We start from the raw sequence: 12668 nt of genomic DNA, 5'->3' as shown, positions 1-12668 counted from the left end.
GACCTTGTCTTCATTTTTCTTTGAAATTTTTTCTTCTGATGATTCTCCATCTTTGGAGTTTTGCACAATTTCTTCCTTATCACTTGCTTCCACAACTTCATCCTCAACTTGCTTCTTCGGTGCTTCATACCTTGTACCACTTCTCAAGTGAATGGCACTAACCGTTTCATGTCTTGGGGGATTACTTTGAGGTGGTAATTGCCCCTTTTGTCTTTGTGAGCTTGAAGATGCTAGTTGAGTCAATTGTGTTTCCAACATCTTGGTGTGAGCTAGAATGTTGTTGATGGTGGTTTCCTTTGCTTGACTATCTTTTTGCATTTGAGTGAAAAACTCTTGTTGATTCTTTTGCATTTAGAGGACCGCTTTTTGAACATCAAAACCTTGGTCATTTTGGTGATTGTATGGATTTTGGTTTTGGTAACCTTGGTTTTGGTTGTAAAAGGGTCTTTGATTTTGGTTTCTCATGGGAGGTGGGGTGTATGTTGTTTGAGGGTTTTGAACATTTTGGCTTTTGTATGAGAGATTTGGATGAAACTTGGTGTTTTCATTGTAATAGTTGGAATAAGGGGTACCACTCTTGTATGCTTGGAAAGCATTCACTTGTTCATTTGTTCCCCTACATTCACTTTGGTCATGTCCCAAAGTTCCACAATTCTCACATATCCCACTTTGGATTGATGAGGATGCCGTCATGGCATTAACATGATGCTTTGGTGATTTTGAGGCTTCTTCAAGTCTAGCCATAGCTTGTTCAAACTTCAAATTGATTGTGTCAATGTGAGCACTAAGTTGAGCACCCAATTGAGTAACGGAGTCCACTTCATGCCTTCCTCCTCTAGTAGCCTTGCGAGGTCTACTATATTGTGAGTTATGGACCGCCATTTCCTTAATCTTGTTCCATGTTTGATTGTCATCAACTTCGGTGAACATTCCATATGATCCCATGTTGAGAATGTTCTTTGAATCTTCATATAAACCGTTCCAAAATTGTTGTACCAAGAACCACTCGCTAAGTCCATGGTGAGGACATGAGCGACAAATTCCTTTGAACCGCTCCCAAGCTTCATACAAAGATTCTTCATCCCTTTGCTTAAAACCCGTAATTTGAGCTCTTAGCATGTTAGTCTTTTCCGGTGGGTAGAACTTTTTGTAGAAAGCTAGAGCCAACTTCTTCCAAGAATCAATTCCGAGAGTGGCCTTATCAAGGCCCTTCAACCATTGTTTCGCGGTGCCGATTAGAGAAAAAGGAAATAAGACCCATCGAATTTGGTCTTGAGTCACACCGGTTTGAGAAATCGCATCACAATAGTCACAAAAGGTTTCCATATGAGAATGAGGGTCTTCACTAGGCATCCCCCCAAATTGGTCCTTTCGACTAATTGGATAAAGGCGGATTTGGCAATAAAATTTCCAGTCAAATGTTGTGGTGTGGGAGTACCATTGGGTAGGTTCTCCTCGGTGGGTACGGAATGTGATAAAAATTTAGGCATTGTAGGTTGATTTTGTGGGGTATTTTGTGTTGGGTTCTCCTCACCTTCTCTTGCAAAAGGGTTGATGAACTCAATAGTTGGTTGAATATCCACTACCTCACTAATACCTCTCAAATTCCTCCTAGCAAACCTCCTACTGTTTGTCAAGGTTCTTTCAATTTCACGGTCAAAAGGTAACAAATCACCTTGTGACCTTCTAGACATGCAAAATATCAAACAACTCGAAAACAATTAGAACAAACCTTAAGGAGTTTTACTTCCCCAAGGCAAAGAAAGACACAACTAATAACAATATAAGAAAATCTAAATCAAGTTAACACCGTCCCCGGCAACGGCGCCATTTTTGATCGGTCCGTTTCGTGTTCACAATTTAATAGATGTTGTCGTTGGGTCACGTCCGAATCAAAACACAATTTATAGCTTCACAAACAACTCTACAATTAGTAAAGAGGCAAGTAAAGGTCGGATCCCAAGGGACGGGAATTGAGATGAGATTTCTATTGAAACTAGTGGTGTCTTAGGGGTGTCATAATTTGGGTTGATGTAGAAGGTCACTAACTAAAACAATGAAAATAAATAAGCAAGATGAATTAAAAGGGTTGTAAACAATTGATAAAAAGCACTAGGGTATCATGGGGTCATAGGGGAATCATGGGAATTGATCATACAAACATGTTCTCAAATTATAAGCAAGCAATTATTGTTGTGATGGATTGAGTTGGGTTATATCTTACAATCCTAGGAAAGTTTGGGTCCCGGAGCTGAATCGATTAGATTGTACAACACCTACAAGTCGACTTAGTCTTCCCTACTCAACAACATGCATGGTCTAATGAGACTCGAGTTGGTTTATGTCTTACAAGTCTCATTGAAAAGATAAGTGATGGGTAAAAAATGCAAGGATTCATAGGCTCACATTTCATCAAACATAACATGTGCATGAGTTGAGATCAAAACAAGCAAGCAAATAAACCATGAAAGCATATTAATTTAAGCACGAATCATTCCCCATGTTGGTTTCCCCTAATTACCCATTAACCCTAGCTAGGTCACTACTCACTCATTATCATGTTGATCATGCTAGCAAGGTTGTCAATCATACCAACAAAAGGAAACATGATGAATAAATGAAAGTAATTAACAATAATTAAAAAGGGATTAAGAGAATTATACCTACTAATGATTCCAATAATAAAGCAAAGAATAAAAGAAGTACTTGATGCTTGATTGAGAGGTTGTCAATCTCCCAATAATAACCCAAATAATATTCAATTACCCAAAATAAAGGATGAACAAAAGAGAGATTAAGGAAATAAAACTTGTATTAAAACTTGATTAATTGTTTATTACAATACTAAAGAGAGATTTGATTGATATTAACTACTCTAATAATTGATAAGAAGAACATGCTCTTCTAATTAGACTAATGGGGTATTTATAGTGGAAATTAGGTGGATGCATTAGGGTTAACTAAGGGCTAAACTAGTAATTACACTTTTTAGATTGAGCGGAGAAGCCGTATTTTTCGAAGGAAGGGCTTCTTTCTTTGTAGCTTGGAGAAGACGAAATTTCGCTGTACTGGAATCCGTGCGTATTGGAGTCGGGACGGGCGGATTCAGGCAGGGGAAGACGGGCGTCTTCAGGGGAATCCGGGCGGATTCTGTGGCTGCTGTCCGGGCGTCTTTGAAGGAACACGCACGGATTGTGCTTGTGGAGGACGGGCGGATTCAGGACAATCCGCTCGGATTGTAGCTCAGCATGGTTTCTTCTTCTTTTCTTCCCTTTTCTTCATAAAATCCTTGGGGATTTCCTCGGGGATGCAAGGATCCTTTCTCAACATTGCTCATCTACTATCATATGTACAAAGGCCTTCTAATCTTGTCTCTCCTTGATGCTTGGTCATTGAATTTAATCAATTTAGTCTCGTTTTGCCATGAAAATGCAAGATTTGCACTCCTTTCCTACCAAGGGATCAAAATCTCAAAGAATATGCAAAACAAAGAACTAAAGACAATAAATGACCCAAATATGCACTAAAAAGCATGGGAACAAGGCTAATTCGGGGGCTAAATATGCGCTAATTATGGTCACATCAGAGATTAAGCGAAAGCACGCATTACGAGGAGTGACCCAAGGCCGTGGGTTATGTAAACCGTGGGCCACCCCCTTTGTGCACGTTTTCCTAGGCCGAATGGCCATGTGTCGTGTATGGTGTCGTTTATAGAAATTGTATTTAGATCGAGTTGTATCTCTAATTTCTCGTTGTGTCGGCATGAAATGCCTGGGTTGTAATAGGGTAGATCCCAACGGCTCCCCCATTCCCCTTAAGCCTTGTTTGCTTTGTTTTGTATGTTGTTAGATCAATCAACCCACATGCTAAATTACAACTTTGACAAAGTTAGTTTAGTTGCATCTAAATCGACATAGAAACTTCACATGTTAGGGTTTTAAAACGATGTTTGCATATCATATATCGCAGTAGCTACGACCTTGTTTGAAATCCGATACTTGACTTAGTAGAGGCCGTTATCGACGGGCGGGGTTAGGTGTCCTTATGGGCTTCCTAACACGTACCCCCACCCCTTACTCAAGATCTATGGTTTGTGGATCCGTCTAAATACCATTGGATTACGAGAGTCATTCAAATCGAGTGATATAGGGTACAAGTCTTTATCTTTAATCACTCGTAGTCGATTGGCTTTATGCTTTTCGATGAAAGGTGTAAAGTTGACTTGAACGGTTCCAAGTTCCCAAAAAACTTGGTGGCGACTCTAATTTGTCTTAATTCGATTCGAAAGAACCTCTAGTCGATTATGCCAAGTGTGGATCCCGCGGACGCAGTTCCCGCGGGCGTTGTCTACAGTTTGGCGACTCCGCTGGGGAAAAGACGACTAGTTACACTTTGTTTCTAGGGTCTTTTCCTCCGAGGTGAATCTTGAAAAGAAAGTATTGGAAAGTAAAACATTACTCGTAGTGCTACGATTCATGCATAAACCCTTAAGGACTTTCCCGGGCCGCGCCAGCGCTTCTTTGTGACGCGTGGGGGGCGACATCCCACTATGCCAGGTCTTGCACATTGCTTGCTTCCGCTCCGCCTCATCGTGGTTCTTGAGGGTGGGGATGCTCTTCTAGGTACTCTACCTAAAGGCCCTTGCTCTATTAAACCCAAAAGGATGGAGGGCATAGACCTTCTTGTAGAAGACTTGCCGAGACTTAGAAATGTCTAGGAACATACATCCTTATAACATGAGAATGATAATGTGCAAGGTGAATTTTCCGAGTCTTTTCAAATTTTCCATATCAATTTCAAAACCGAAATTTTGAACAACTTACTTTCAAAATAGCATGGTTTTAAAAACGCGGAATGCTGCCCAAGTAGGGCTAGATTTTTCGGCCTAAAATGAGCTTTTGTAGTCGGCATGCTGCCCATTTTAAATCTCATTTTCAAATCGATTTTTCGTTTTTTTTCAAATTCAATCCAAAATGTTTCTCGAACCTTAACCAAGCATGAAATGCGTTGAGTCGTGTCCGAGTCCTGGCCATGTTGGGCTAGGCGTGTTTTGCGCCAAGTGTCTAGAACACGACCTTGTTGGGTCACCCAAGCTCACCTCTTGGGCTTCGAGTCATGTTGGTCTACCTTTTGGTCTAGGACAATCCACAGAAACGTCCAAGCTAAGCTATTGTGGACATTTCATATGAACCTAAGGACTATGTTGGTCTAATCACGGGTTTTGTCACACCGAGTCCAGTTTAGAATCGAGTTATGATGGTTTGAGTCATGCCGTTTTGTCGAGTCTAAAATGAATCGATCTCTAAATCCAACCGTGAGTCGAACCGTTCGGTTAACTCAGTCTTAAGTCGAGTCTTTGTTTGAGTCAAGTTGGTGTCGTGTTCTTAAGTGTGCAGGGGCACTTACATTTGAATATTGACTCAGTTCGGGTTTTCTTGTAGAAAGGCCGCCAAAAACCCGACTTCAAGCAATGGAAGATGTTGTTAACAAACTCACTGAGGCCGTTAACCTCATGAGGGCCAGAATGGATGTGATCGAATCCAAGCTGGGTGAATATTCCTCCACCCCACCTCTGACTGATCTGGAGAAACGGTTCAAGTTCATTGAGGACCGTCTGAAACTCTCCCAGGGGAAGAACATCCACTACGAAAATGCTAGGGCCTATGCCCCAGTTCAGGATAAGTTGCCCACAAACATGGTGCTCACTGATATCCCAAAGTTTAAGGGCACAGAAGATCCAGTCCACCATGTTAAGGCCTATAAGGGGTACTTAGCACTAAAGGGAGTACCTGCTGACATGCTCTCTGAAATTTTCGCTCAATCTCTGGATGAACACCCGAAGGCGTGGTTCTACAATCTGGACCTAAAGAACTTCCCTACTTTCGAAGATATCAAGGTGGAGTTTTGTAAGCACTATGCTGACAATGTCGAGATTCGAACCAATATAAGAACGCTGGAGGTTATGACATAGAAAGAAAAAGAAGGCTTTACTGAATTCCTTGCAAGATGGCGCGCTGAAAGCGTGAAATTAGCCAAGAAACCTGACGAAGTTGAAATGGTAGATAAGTTCGTAAAGAATCTACGACCTATTTACCACAATGCTCTGAAATACCAGAATTTTGGCTCTTTCAAAGAATTGATAAGAATCGGGATAAAGGTAGAAGATGATGTCATAAGGGCAGAGGCTGAAAAGCCGAAAGGGTACCAAGGGGCCTCATCGTCTAAGGCCAAGGCCCCAGCAACGACCCATATTGATGAAGCCATCAATCTCTTAGAAGGGCAATCGAAGAAGTCGCAGCGCCAAACCCCTAGGGCATTTACCGATATCGGATGCACTTATACATACGCTCTCCAAAGGCTCATAGCCCAAGGAAAGCTGAAGCCTATTGGTCCAACTCCAGACCCTCCCGCTGATCAATAAGGTAAATGGTATAAACCAAATGCCTACTGTGCCTTTCATCAAGGGAAAGGCCATGATACTTGAAAGGTGCTATCGATGAAGCACGAAATCCAAGACATGATTGAGAATGGAACACTCCCGATCCCAACTGTTAAACCCAATAACATCACCAATCCATTTGGCGATCACACTAACTTTGTTTCTGTCGAAGACAATGTCGATTATTCCCATCTTATCCGCCCATGTCTCTTGAAAGAAGTGTTTATCGGGGAAATATTTGTGGATTGCTTTGAATTATTGCCAAACCCGAAGAATGAAATTCAAATCGGGAGTCTCACTCTAGAATGTACTCCTCTCGTTAACGAAGTTAATAAAGGACAATTCGATTCACCAACCTTCATCACTGGCGTAGATCCTCAGAGGACTACCTTGAGATGGAGGCAGGCCATCAAAGGGATCAAGGACAAGAGCCGAGCATCTAAGTTGACAGCTGAACAAGGGAAAGCTCAAGACCAGATTTGAAAAATTATGAGTCGGGATCTGTTTTCTTTTCTTAGTCGAGTCGAGTCTAGGACTTTCTTTTCTTGAAGTTGAGTCATTTGTCCCACGATGACCTAGGGTGTGTCCTAGGAATCGTTCCTTTGAGTCTGTTAAGCAATTGCCTTTCCAATAAAAAGTTGCAGTTTCGTTTCCAAATATGTCTTGTTTCCAATCCTCAATCATTCTGAAACATGATAAAATGCACAACACACTCAAAGGCATCCCTGGGGTAGAAATATGTCCCGTTTCAAAATGTAAGGTACAATAGGATCCCGTGTTTGATTCCTTTACCTATTCCATGTCTGGCGGTAGAAAACCTCCATCAGAACCAGTGCTTATGACAAGCTTTTAGATGAATCTATGATGAACCCTAACTAGCTCCTTGTTTCCCCTATCGATGACGGAAGGCAAGCCTTTTCCCACAAAATCATTCCATCTCGAAGAGAGAAGAGACCAACCCATTCTAACAAGGAATTGTTAGTTCTAACCCAATTTAGTTGGCGAAGCCCAGTTTTTAGTGTGAATTCAATGGTAACAAGCAGTATGGGTGGAAGATCATTTTCAGAAAGAAAAAGAAAAAAAAAAGAAAAAGAGATAAAAAAAAGAAAGAAGAAAAAGAGAACAGAAGAAGAAAAGAAAAGAAGAAAAGAAATGTCCAAATGTTGATCAAAGTTTAAAGGCGAAGCCCAAAAGCGTAAGTAGTGACCTCTTTACCCTCTAAGTCCTTCCTGAGACAGTTACAAGGGGATAGTCAGAAATTTTGAGAATCATTCCGCTTGTGCTGTTACACCCAGCCTTTAGGGTCCAGATATGGAGATTTGAACCCACATTGTTTTCCAACCCATTTGCACTCGGATTTGTCAAAACCGAGACACCTTTTCCAACCACGATGTAAGCCATAACCCGTTAGCCTTAGCACCACAAAACGAACCTTCAGAATGATGGTTTACCTTACGAACCTTTTTTTACCAAGCTCCACATCCCAAAGAATCAAAACCTTTTGTACCAACCCTAGACACGGGATACAACGGTACCTTACAAGCTAGAATGGGATACGACATGATACCTTAGGTGAAACCTTTGAGTGTGTACACACAATCAAAATGCCATGTTTATGCACCATGATCGAACTACATCGGATTTGATTTCGCTCCACGCGAATACGTAGGAAGTCCTTCAGAATAAGGGATTCAATCCACTCATCAACCAAGTTGTCATCTTGTCGGTTTCTTACGGGTCCTAACCAAGTCCAAATGAAGCCACCTTTGTTTGACTCGGTCTTAGCACTCGATGTAGGCTAGGATAAGGATATAGGTTCGGATGAATAGTATCAAGTCTCAGAATGAGCTTTATCTAACGGTGTAGGCAAAGATGCTCAGTCAAATAGGTGTGGGTTTTTGTTGGGAACAGAAAATATGAAAAAACCGTTGAAAAGAAAGAAGGCGTGGAAGAAAAATAGTAAAAAGGCCGCTGAATAGAAAGAAGGCGGTGGCAAGAAATGATGAAAACTCGCTGAAAAGAAAGGAGGCGAGGAGAAGATTGACAGAATGTTCCCAACAAGAGTGTATCGTTGACACCGTCTTGGGTGATGTTTAAGTGTTCTCAAAAAATCAGTCTGTGTTTAGTGTCTGGGCAAAGCCAACGTTGTTGCTCCGTGAGTTTAATCCACCTTGTCAATGCCAAGTGATCTTGATTCCCATGTGCCCTCGGGAGCACGCCCATGACATACGATATCTCCGTCCCAAGTCCGACAACCTTGTGATTCCCATTTGCCATCTTTTGGTGCCAGAATGGCCAATTTACATTTTTACCCCCAACAAGTCAATAATTGAATTAAAACCCGTGAACACTTACGGTTTTATTTTCCTTTTTGTTTTACGGTAGCGGGCTACGCCCACGTTGTTTACGAGTCATACAGAGTGTCTGAGTCGTATTTCATGCTCACCCATCAAGGTTCGATTTCAAAAAAATTCAAAATTTCAAAATTCCAAAAACTTTTTGCGAATTGTGGATAGATGATCCAAGTAGTGGAATTGATGCGTGTCTTTTATATAAGGTTTTTACCTCATTTTTACACGCATTTCTGTACTATTTATGTAGCATCTAGCTACAAATACCCCTGAATATCCTACTTTGGTTCGTTTTATGTAATTTGCAGGAATTAACCGAAGAGGAGCTAAATCGAGCCTTTTACCGTCCGTTTAGCATGCATTTGGAGGAAGAGTGAATTTGGAGCGGGAATGTAGCTATTTTGGGATGCGCAAAGAGGAAAGATAGCTAGGCGAGCAAGGGAAGAACTTCAAATTGCTAGTGCCTACTTTGGAGAGCCATATCTCGAGTTTCACAACTGATATTCAGGTGATTACAATTGGATATGAAAGTTTGTCCTCTTAGATTTCCAACGCCACCGGAATCGCCCTGTTTGCCCAAGTAACGAAGAAATGGCAGCCGTTTGAAATTCAGTGCGCAAAGCAGGAAACGTGCGCTGGAAAGTACTCGATCGAGTACAATTATGGTCGATCGAGTACTAGCTACAGCGAGAAGATTTTAGTCGAGAATAATTAGATTAATAATAATACTACTAGTATAAATAAGAGTAGTTTAGACCTAATAAGAGATCATTCATTCTCAGGACTCAGTAGAGGGGACGGACGACTGCTTTGTTCTTCTTTTCTCTATTTTTCGGATCAATTGTATTCCTCTTCCCTTCTCTCGTTCATTTTTACGATATACTTTGTTACTGTTCTTTGGATTTTGCTCTTCCCTTATACTTTTACTACTCGGATTCAGATTGTATTGGTGTTATTAATCTTCTTTAATCTTTTAATCCATTTTATTGCTCTAATCCCTTCTTCCCTATATTAGTTATCGTAATCACTTTAATCCAATTCTTATTAGTCTTTTATAATGTTGAATTCCAATTATCTATTTCTTGTTATTGATAATTCATTGGTTATGAGTAGCTAATTCCCCTCTGCTAAGACTATAGGGGATCCATAATTATGAAGGGAGAGTAATCGATTTATTGGGTTAATGCTAGTATAGTCTTTGTTGGTTAAATGCTGCAGTTAATTGTATCCGTCTGATTGAGTCGACACAATTAGGCATTTATTTCTTAGTGATCCTCGACCTGGACCGAAAGGTTGGAAGAGGCGAGACTAGTAGCGAACGATAGGGTATTGCAGTGAGGGCGAAAGTTAAGCTGTTTACACTTTAGGGCGAATTGAGACCGAAAGGAGATTTTTACTGCTCCTTAGACCGTATTTGCATTGACCTGAGACCTAGATTACTTGACCGGATGATTATGGTGAACCTTTTGTCTTAGCTGTTTCTCTCTATCTGCTTAATCCCTTTCTCTTATTCTCTTTTCCTTACTCTTATTAGTTTAGAAAATCACATTTAAAACCCCCACTTTGTGACATTAGACAGACCAAGTTAAACAGATAATTAGCAAAATAGCCTCCCTGTGGAGATCGACCCTACTTACCGCTGACTTCTGTTAGTAGTAACTTAGGTATTTATTTTTGGTACATAACGACCGTATCAGGAATCTTTGTGGGTCGATGATCCAATCTTTCGAAATTCAAAATTTCAAAATTCAATTTTTGAAGGGCCGATGGCCCAATATTCTAAATGATGACAAATTCGAAATTCGGGTCGATGACCCAATTATTCAAAATTTTCAAATTCAATTTTCGTGTCGATGACCCAGTATTTCAAATGATCCAATTTCAAGATCGATGATCTAAATGTGCTTAAGTGATGATTATTGCTCGTACATTTTTTTGTGTTTCAAATGTAGCAGGATATGCTTCAACTGGGGGCTCTAAAGTCTTCGACTTTAGAGCCATTGCAAACTGGGGGCTCTGAAGCCATTGGCTTCAGAGACCATTATCAAGATGTAAAGGATGACATCCACCAAGAATTCAATTCAATACAAGAGTATAAAACGGAAGAATTCCGTAGCTGAAAGCAAATGATGAAAGCGGCGGCGACCTCCTTGGAAAGTCCCGTCCCATTTTGGACAAACGCCAGCAGATGATAAACTTTGGGCATGTGTCAGCAATGGCCGAACTATGACGCGGGTGTGATTCCGTCAGAAACGGATACGTAGGCGCCTGAGGATAAGGCTCAACCCACCATATATGCAATTTATGGGTCGACGACCAATGATGACAATTTGACGCAACAGAAGCAAGAGTTAATCCCCGACGAAGTTTCAGGTATGATCTCTTCTTATGGTTGGCGAGCTTATATACGCAAGTCTAATGGACTATAAACAACCCGCAGAATTCTCAGGTCGAGAGGGACCTGGGGTATGCTTTGACTTTCGCCTTGTCCAAGCCTCAGTCAAAGTGGGGGCTCTGTAGATACCCGTATCCGTCGATATTGGAATTTATAGAGAACCCGACAAACACCCGATGATGATAGGACACATGTATTCATTAGTTGTCATTGTCGCTATTTGGAGTTCGTTTTACGATGTAGAATGGGCGTCGTCGATTAAATAATTTATTAATTTAAATGATATTTAAATTAAATGTTTTTTTTAAAGTGAATTCATTTTATTGTTTTAATTTGAATTTATTTTCTTAAATTTATTTTATTGAAAATAAAATATATTTTTGATTTGAAAAATCATTCTTTAGTTATTTGATTTGAAAAATCAATTTATATCGTTTATAAACCGTATTTGAAGAACTCCATTTTTTACGATGGTTTTATACGCGATTTTGAGCTCGTTTTCAACTTGATTTGGGCCCGATTTTCGAAGCAAACTCGAACCAACTCCTGACCCATAACCCAACCCATCACTCATCCTCATAACCAGGTCCTAACCTCATGCAAGTCCACGTCCAAACTCCCTCCAATCCAGCTAATAACCCGTCCCAAGCAGCCCGCACAACCAACCCTTTCCCTTACCCGTGTTCAGCTTCGCCAAGCCCCAAACCCGCTCCAAACACCACTTAAACTCGTGCCCATTAACCCTAAACCATACCCTAGTATCCTACCCATATTACCTAAGCTTAACCACCAAGCAAACCCCTCATACAAACCCTAAAAACCCCACGAAATAGCTGATGGACAGCAGCTATGCAAAACGAGTCCAAGGTCTCTTAACCCTATCAAACCCTACTTTAACTCCCTATAAATACCTCCTCTCTGCCATACTTTTATTTCTGGAAGTTCTCCATACATACTACCGTCACTAACCAACACTAATCTCCACAAACAAACCCTAGTTGCCTCTCAAAACCCTCGACAAAACCGAGACATCCAAACTGAGAAACAGTTTGTGTCTCTCTCGAAATACCATTCGTTTCCCCTTCAAATCTTCATTAAAATTCGAGTTTCTTGATCCTAATTAACCATATAACATCCATCTACATCTTAGACAAAGATTCACGAGCCAAATTGACCTTGAGAGTACACGAATCCTCTCGAAAAACAGTGTCATACACTCTGTTTTCGCGGCTTTTCCTGTCTGTCCAGTTCTATTTGTGCTCGTTTTTCGTGCCCAATAACTCAGAATGAACGTGGTTTGTTTTAAGATCTTTGTTCTACTCTCTTTCTAGTTTTCAAAACATCTTTTAAATCTAATTTTCACCGCGAAACGAGTGAGAAATTGCAATTTGAAAGTTGCTGTCCAGATTTACAAAAAACGTGTTGTTGCTTTGTTCCTTTCTCGACGACGGCCTCTCGAGATAAAATCTACGATCTATTACGA

At 40.7% G+C, this 12668-nt stretch overlaps 1 non-coding gene across 1 annotated transcript; it reads left to right on the top strand.

Annotated features, from left to right (window-relative positions):
• The first annotated feature begins 1012 nt into the window (after positions 1 to 1012).
• On the top strand, positions 1013 to 1119 carry LOC141624063 (small nucleolar RNA R71). The gene has a single exon (XR_012533874.1). It is a non-coding gene; the product is annotated as a small nucleolar RNA R71 (small nucleolar RNA).
• Positions 1120 to 12668: the final 11549 nt, after the last annotated feature.

Source organism: Silene latifolia, chromosome X (genome assembly GCF_048544455.1).
Source record: "Silene latifolia isolate original U9 population chromosome X, ASM4854445v1, whole genome shotgun sequence".
NCBI lineage: Eukaryota > Viridiplantae > Streptophyta > Magnoliopsida > Caryophyllales > Caryophyllaceae > Silene > Silene latifolia.
The sequence above is the reverse complement of the archived record's forward strand: the minus strand, read 5'-3'. Positions and strand labels throughout refer to the sequence as shown.